At 38.0% G+C, this 8,507-nt stretch overlaps 1 long non-coding RNA gene across 2 annotated transcripts; it reads right to left on the bottom strand.

Moving 5' to 3' along the window:
• Nucleotides 1–1,310: 1,310 nt before the first annotated feature.
• Nucleotides 1,311–2,587, bottom strand: LOC131003855 (uncharacterized). 2 transcript variants are annotated; one of them, XR_009094820.1, is made up of 3 exons: nucleotides 2,159–2,486; nucleotides 1,735–1,862; nucleotides 1,311–1,627 (listed from the first exon to the last, which is right to left on the bottom strand). It is a non-coding gene; the product is annotated as an uncharacterized LOC131003855 (long non-coding RNA). The 2 variants fall into 2 exon arrangements; XR_009094819.1 differs by having other exon boundaries at nucleotides 1,311–1,862; nucleotides 2,159–2,587.
• Between the last annotated feature and the right edge of the window lie 5,920 nt (nucleotides 2,588–8,507).

Here is an 8,507-nt window from a genome sequence, read left to right as displayed (position 1 = left end):
GAAGGTAGTGTATTACTATTAGAAAAAAAGGTCGCATGCAAATTTCAAAAAACCTCCAAAGTTCTTGTATTTAATATCCAAAAAAAATCTAATTAACCTTACAAAAAAAATTGCAAATATATTATACCACAAGACTATTCGTGCTTGAAATTTTAACTTGGAGCGAATGATTTTAAGTATATTTATTTTTACCATTCATCCCAAAAAGAAAAAGATAAAAATATTTATGTTCATCTCCATAATTCCCATCTTTCCGAAAGGCTCCGGTTGATCCATGTTGTAAAGTAGTGACTGCAAAGCTTGCTTTGGGGTTGTTCTAATAGCTGGAGGATCTTGAAGGACTAAGTTGCAAAGTCGCTAAATCTGTTTTAAATGAGTCGCATTACACTTTATGTCGAGCGACGTCGTTTTTGGCAGAAAGGGGTTTTACGAATTAGTTAAGAATACTATTTCTTTTCTTCTTCAGTTAGTTAGAGAACTAAAGAGATTACTTTGCGTGAGTTTCCAGCTGAGAGATTGGAGTGTGTTAGCTATTGTAATTCGAGTTGCGTTTCTTGAGATTACTCACTGTAACACTGTAACTCCGGCGAAGTCTCCGGCACCAGTAATAAGATTTCCTCACCCTCCATGGACGTAAGCCATTCTTGGGCTGAACCACGTAACTCTTGTCTTCTTCGATTTGGAGTTGTTTTTCTTCGTTTTAAATTTTGAGTTTAGTTTTACATTTGGCGCCGTTTGTGGGGAATCGCTAATCCACGGCGATGTCTTCGACAAGATTTGAAGCGGAGAAGTTCAATGGAAAGAATGATTTTTCTTTATGGAAAATCAAGATGAAAGCCCTGCTTATCCAGCAAGGGCTCGGTGATGCGCTCAAAGATAAATCGGCGGATCTGAAACCAAAGGAGGAGGATGAGAAGGGCTCAAAAATGAGTCGTGAAGAGGTGGATTAGAGAGCTCATAGCGCAATCATCTTATGCCTTAGTGATCGTGTATTGTGTGAAGTGTCGAAGGAGGATACGGCTCTCAAGGTATGGAATAAACTGAATTCTCTCTACATGGCCAAGACTACTGCAAATAGATTGTATGTAAAACAGCATCTATATCAGTTTAAGATCTTGGAAGATAAGGATTTAAACGAACAATTTGATGATTTTCAAAAATCCCTAAGTGTAACATCCGGCATTTTCACTACAGTATACTGTATATTATTAATATTATTTGGGCAAGTGATTATTTTAATTTGTGGAGTTAAGCCCAATACTTTAGTATTTGGGCCAAAGGTTATGTAGGTATCTGAGAAGAGGCCCAAGTTCAACTCTTTTAAGATTAACCTACTCTTATTAGTACAATTGTGCAAATTGGATTATCAAAGTATATTGGCTGCTCAAACAACACGTGGCTACTCATTACTCAGCTATTTTCCAAACCGCCTTAGAGATAGTATAAGTATTTTCCTTCTCACGATCAGCCATTTTTCTTCACCCTGCAACTCGGTTCAGTTCACCAATTATCTCCAAGAATCTGTCACAGCAGTTCACCAATCATGTCCAAAAATCTCTCACAGCAGTTCACTTAACCAAGCAGGTAGTATCTCTGTTTGTATCTCCGTATGTTCTTCAATCAATTCCTTGTATATATAAAAAAAAAAGCAATCAAGAACAGCAGAAAGGACATAGCCACACCAGATTAAACATAAGCATAGTTAATTAGTACACTGTGCTTCACCATCAAAACCTTAATTTTGCAGTATTCGAATAAGAAAGCAGATTAATAACAAAAGAATGGTAAAAAAGATAAGAGTCTTGAGCAGTAGATGGGCTGGCTCGCCGGAGAGGTCTCGAAGCAACGACGCTAGTCGATTCCTGAAATAGGAAATAGTTAGGGATTTATTAATACGAGGTGTTAAACTGGAAAATAGATTGAAGAGCACAAAAGAAAAAGGAAATAAGGTGAAGAAGGAGGGGAATGGCAGCAGCAGGCGCGAGCCACCGCAGCGGAGGCGCGGTTGGTGGCGGCGGCGACCGCTGGCGCTGCCACGGTGGTCCGCGGTGGTTGCCGACAGCAAGAAAGAGTTTAAGCGAGGGAGAAAGAGAGTGAAATAGAGAGAGACCGAGAGAGGGAGATTGATAGGGAGAGCAGAGAAAGGGCAAAGGCATACCTGAGGCAGGGACGGCAGCGCAACGTTCAGGCAGCGGCAGTAGCGACGGAGACGGCGTTATTCACTGGAGTTCACCGGACGAGCAGATTTGAAATGGGGAAACTTAAAAACCCTAGGTAGTTTGTAGCTTGAGAATTTGGGGGAAAGAAATGAAAGAAAGGGGGAGAAGGAGAGGTGCCGGCCTCGCGGCGCCGGAGACGGCGAAAACCGGCGCCGTTCGCCGGAGAAGGGGGGAGAGAGAGGCGGCCGAGAGAGGGAGCGAAGAGAGGGAGAGATGTCTGCGTGGGGAAGAAATAGAAAACAGAGAGAGATTAACTTGTTTTATGTTTTAAAGAAGGTTATTAATTTTAATTTATTTAAATATGAAAATGGTTAATTGGGCTCAAACTAGTAATTGGGTTTAAGCTGGTACTTGGGCCTATTAATCTCAATGGGATTAGTAATAATAAATTGTGTTGGCCCTTGATAGTTAATTAGAAGATGAATCTAATTTATTTAATTGAACTGAGTAGTAGTTTATTAATTTGAGCTTAATAATTAATCTTATATGAGGGATTATTAGCTATTAACTAAAATTTAGTTTGATTGATTAATTTATGCTATTATCCAGTGTAATTATGCATAAATTAGACATTAGATTATTTCGAAATTAGATTCTTTAAAGAAGAGGAAAAGAAGGGATTTATATTGTCCCTAAGTAAATAATTATTTATATTGGTATTTATTGGTAAATTTGCCGGATAGCAACTAATCTTCATACCATAAATCCCAATAGAGCTATCATCTTAAAACCAACATAAGTATCCTTTTAAATCAGTCCATATCATTTTCCTCATTATTTATTAGTCAGTTTTTATACTGAAGGTCAAATACAAGGGAAAAGAAGTAAAGCATTAGTTCAGAGTTACTTATGTCGTCAGACCACGATCAGGTGGGCTTTCTAAACTCAAAATCTGAAGTGCACATTATTTCATGATGTTTACATGAATGAAGTTATATTAAAGTTATTGACTTGCCAAAATTTTATGAGCATGTATGATACCTATCTGGCACCAGAAGTTAATCGAATTCGGATCCTGTTCTATCCAAATGTTAGACAGGATTAGTGTACACAAGGGACCGTGAGCCGATCTAGCATATCGGCCGGCCTAGGACCGTGAGCCGGTTTAGCGTATCGGCCGGTCTAGGTCCGTGAGCTGGTTTAGCATATCGGCCGGTCTAGGACCGTGAGCCGATTTAGCATATCGGCCGGTCAGTGACCGTAGAAGGTGGCCACCTTCTCGGCACACAGTTATCATTGCAGATATGGTAGAGTACAAAGAAGCATGTCTGCAGACGCATATGAAGTACATGATATATATAGAAGTTTTACAGTTTTGGCGTGTACAGGTTATTTAAATAAAACTCCTGTGTGATGCTTGAGATGGCAAGTTCAATATATAGCTCTAAGAGCAAGCTTTAAAGTTATTTCGGCATGTGACCATTGAGTACCTTTTTAGTACTCAGCCCTGCATATGTTTTTTAAATGTGCAGGTTAAGCTGTGATGCAGATGGATGTCAGCAGAGCAAAGCTTTTGATATATAAGTACTAAATTAGGCTCAGGATTTCATGTCTTCATACATGTAATCCACTTAAGTTACTCCGCTGCAACGCTTAGTGCGTTTTACTTTATTGATGTGTTGCAAAGTTTTCAAACTAATAGCTTTGAGATTATGCCACGTGATACTTAGACAACTTGTCGTTATATTATTGTAAGTTGTCTGCTCAGGAGTTTTAAGAAAAGATTGCTTATGATTACCAAATACTCCCTCCGTCCGCCAAAATTATGTAAAATTGCTTGGGCACGGGATTTAATAAAATTGGTGATGATTTTGATGTAGTGGAGAAAGGGTCCCACCACTTTATGAGATGTGTGGTTGAGATTGAATTTTGAGTGAGTTTTTTGTAAATAAAGAGTGTTAGTAAGGATAAAATATTAAAGAGGATGGTGGGACCATTGCCATAAAAGGAAAGTGACATAATCTTGGCGGACGCCAAATATAGTAATTTTTACATAATCTTGGCGGACGGAGGGAGTATTTGGTAAATTATCGTTTAAGCAGGTTAGTGATTTTTATTGAGATATATTATCTTTTTCATTTTCTTACTTTGTTTTCAGTCACACTTTTTCCCGACTTAACTATTCACTAGCTTAGGTCGGGCTGTGACACTAAGTTTAAATTCTGATTTGGGCAAGATAAACTGAGCATGAACACTTAAAACTCGAGAGGTCTAATTAGGCATAATAACTGCACGAGTATATTCCCGATACACTAGGTTTGATTAAAATATGGTTTGGGTAACTTGGTTAATTAACTGATCACTAGTTTTGACTAGGGTGCTTTGGCCACAAGTAAACTTTGGGCACAAAGTGAAAGAAATTTCAACCTCCAAAGATCACAACTGGTGTTGGAGTCGTGACTAGTGGTGAAAAATCCATGTAAGGGTCAAATTAGATCTATCTAAATCTGCATGCATCTTGGGCATAACACTCTCAAGCGAGAGGCCAACGTAGGGAGTGTCTGTTGACCAGGCTAGTTAATTCCATTAACTGATAACTTTTATAGTTATAAATTGAAAGGATAGATTGGGCATAGGCCTGTTGCATGCGTGACGCGTGATAATTGGGGGCGTAGTTATCTTGTGCCTATAACCAATTGGTATACGAGTGTGGTAAATAACTTTGAACCAATGACCGAGTGATAACTTCATCTTTAGTTACTCGAACCTAAGTCATAATCGTTTTATCTATTGACCAAGCTACTTTTAATTTCAGTTTAGTTCGATACTCTGTTTTGTCCACAAGACTGTTGTGACCAGAATAACCAGAAACAAAACCCTTTTTTAGTGACACCCTTGCAGGAGAGATTACACTCAGTTTCATGTGGATTCGACTTACTGCTAGCTAGTGTAGCTGTGGGCACAGGTTTTATTTGCGCGAAGCTTGAACTACGGCTTCATCATTAGTACTTCAGCAATTTCAAACTCATAATCTCTGAGTCGTTGCTTCAGCCATATAATTTGAGAGTATCATCTACCATCAATCGTATATTCAGCTTCAGTTATAGAGATAGCTACTGATGTCTGCTCATTTGAAAATAGGATAATAGCTTACTTTCAAAAAATTGACATCTTACTAAATAGTAAGGTAGACTTTCTATCAATTCAGCAATCTGCAAAATCAACATCTGAATTTCCCGTCAGCTTAAAATTGTGAGCAGGTGGTACCATATCTCTACATTGGGGGTTTCTCTCAGATATCTTAGAATTCTCTTGCCTGCAGCTTCTAGATGAGCATCCCTTGGATCAACTTGGTAGCGAGCACAAACTCTCACTGCATAAGATAGACCTGAAAGCGTTTCCCGCTACACCAAAAGCAATTGATGTTAGTGAGGGACAATTTTTATTTCCTTAACTGTAGAAATCAGTGCCATGAGTTCGAATGTGTTACACATAAAGACGAACGCCGGTCTACAACCAACAATAATACCTCCCCATATCTTCTAGGAAAACTCCTATACAAAAGCATGCTCTTGACCGTGGATCGAACCCGTGTGATTACAATTTGAAACTGTAATGTTACATAATTTTATACCAAAATCATGGACATTTCTCCCATCATGGACATTTGAAACTTTTCTCTCATTAGCTTAGAATACATGTAGGGAAAAATCTTATTTTTTGATTAGATACCAAAATCCTCTAATGATGGTGGTCAGCTGATGGAATTAGATTGCATCTCACTTGTTAGAAGCATTTTTTTTGTTGTTGATAAATTAGCATAATAATTAAATTTAAAGATTACGCTACGATGGACTCGAATTCAAGACCTTTAGTCTTAGGCATTAACCACTTTACCACTAAGTCAACACAAGCACATAAAGAAACATGCTTTTTCTCTTTACATGTATCTGCTAGGGGGAACTAGTGGTGCCGCCGGTTCAGGAACCGCCGGTTCCGGGCCCGAACCGGCGGTTCAGGGTCCGGAATCCGGCGAACCTGAACCGGCCCGGATGATATTAAAAGGGCCGGTTTTCTGACCCTGAACCGGCGGTTCCGGTCCGGGCCGAGAACCGGCGGTTCAAGGGCCGAAAACCGGCGGTTCCGGGCTTTTTTCGTTTTTTTTTTTTTTTTGAAAAATTTTGAAATTACTCAACTTAAATAATATTTTAATTTTAATCAAATGTAGGTTATCTATTTATAGTGTACTACACCTTGTAGAGAATCCTACATTTTTCAATGTGGGATAATTTCAACTTAGTGTAGCTTCACTATTTATAGTGTACTACACATTGTAGAGAATCCTACATTTTTCAATGTGGGATAATTTAAGTTATATATTTATAAGTTAGGTTGAGTGATCCCACATTGAAAAATGTAGGATTCTTTATAATGCGTAGTACATTATAGATAGTGAAGCTACATTATCCCACATTGAAAAATGTAGGATTCTCTACCATTTGTAATACACTATAAATAGTGAAGCTACATTTGTAATACACTATAAATAGTGAAGCTACATTATCCCACATTGAAAAATGTAGGATTTTCTACCATGTGTAGTACACTATAAATAGTGAAACTACATTTAGTTAAAATTATAAGGATTTGAATATAAAATTAAAGAAAAAAAAAAATTGGTCGGACCCGGCGGTTCAGGGCCGAACCGGCGGGCCGGACCGGCGGTTCAGGGTTGGCAACCCTATGAACCTTAACCGGCCCGGATAACTGGCGGTTCGGCCCTGAACCGGCCCGTTGGTCAACGGTCCGGGCCGGAACCGTTGACCGGCGGGCCGGTTCAGGGTCGAACCGCCGGTTCCGGTCGGCCCTTGGCAACACTAGGGGGAACCAATCAACAAAAGTTTCCTTGGTGCACGAAGAGAAGTCTACTGATTAATAAGTTTGCTGATAAAAAAGATCGGCAAAGGCTACTTGAAAGGTTAAAGTGTTTTCAACTAGTTAAAATATTATGGGAAAAACATTGGCTGGGAAGAAAGTACCCGTCAATATACAAACTTGTAAGAAAAGAAAAGATGTAGTATATCCAAATAAACCAAACGAGTAATGATGTCATGCATAGCTGGCCACCACCAAACCATTTCCCATTAGGATTTTTTCTCGCAAATTAAATTTTTAATAAAGCCACATATCTTAGTGTATGTTAATTCTTGAATGGAGGGTCACTATTTCTAAAAAGTTTTTCTCATCCCTTCCTCACATTGGTGTGTTGGTTTCTCGTGGCTATGCCCTTGGACTTTTGTAAAATACTATTTTTTTTTTATTTGAATTCGTTTAGCCAAAACAGAAAATTTCTTAGAATAGTGGAAAACTAGGCAACGTCCAAAAATTAGAAATACCTAAATACAAAATTCATCAACAAATAGAAAACAAACTCAAATAGTGACCAACTTACGCTCTCTATCGCTATTTCTTGACCATTATATTTTAATTGTACATCAAGCTAAAACTCACGATAACTAATATCCCCTAAACAGAAAATTTCTTAGAATAGTGGAAGACTAGGCAACGTCCAAAAATTAGAAATACCTAAATACAAAATTCATCAAATAGAAAACAAACTTAAATAGTGACCGACTTACACTCTCTATCGCAATTTCTTGACCATTATATTTTAACTGTACATCAAGCTAAAATTCTCGATAACTAATATCCCCTAAAACATAATACATATATATGTAATAATTCTCCCATCAATTCTTGAACATTAGTTTTTGATGGTGTACGAAAAACTATAGATTTCTATTTTTAGTCAATAACCAATAAAGCAATTATACACACACACACATACATACATATATATATATATATATATGATTAAATCACAAACTACAAGTCATTAATTTAACATTCCAACTAAATTTGTTTTTTCAGATTCTCCATTTCTTCATCTGTAAAGTAATTTTATCCAAAAACAAAATGACAATGAAAATGAAAAAGACAGATTTGTTGATTCTGTTTCTGTTGTTGAGCTCGGTCGTATTCGTTGCAGCCGACACAGACCGTACTAAGAATCAAAATGTTGTGTATTCGGCCGCTGGTGGGAAGGGTGGGCCAAGCCCAGGCATCGGACATAAGAATGAGGTAAATGAGCATAAGTATGCAGGTCCTAGCCGTGGCGGTGATGGCCACTAGTATAACATGCCAAAGACTCATGCATTGGGGTGTTCCTATGGCTGGAAACGACTAGATATATAATAACGTATATTTGTTTTGTTTATTTTTCTATTAAGAATAATTTTTTTGGAGTTTTTCCGTAGTATTTTTGTTTTGGTAATTCATATGTCCCAC

Source organism: Salvia miltiorrhiza, unplaced genomic scaffold, assembly GCF_028751815.1.
Source record: "Salvia miltiorrhiza cultivar Shanhuang (shh) unplaced genomic scaffold, IMPLAD_Smil_shh original_scaffold_275_2, whole genome shotgun sequence".
Classification (NCBI taxonomy): Eukaryota; Viridiplantae; Streptophyta; class Magnoliopsida; order Lamiales; family Lamiaceae; genus Salvia; species Salvia miltiorrhiza.
Note: the sequence above shows the minus strand (reverse complement) of the source record. Positions and strands in the feature narration are given on the sequence as shown.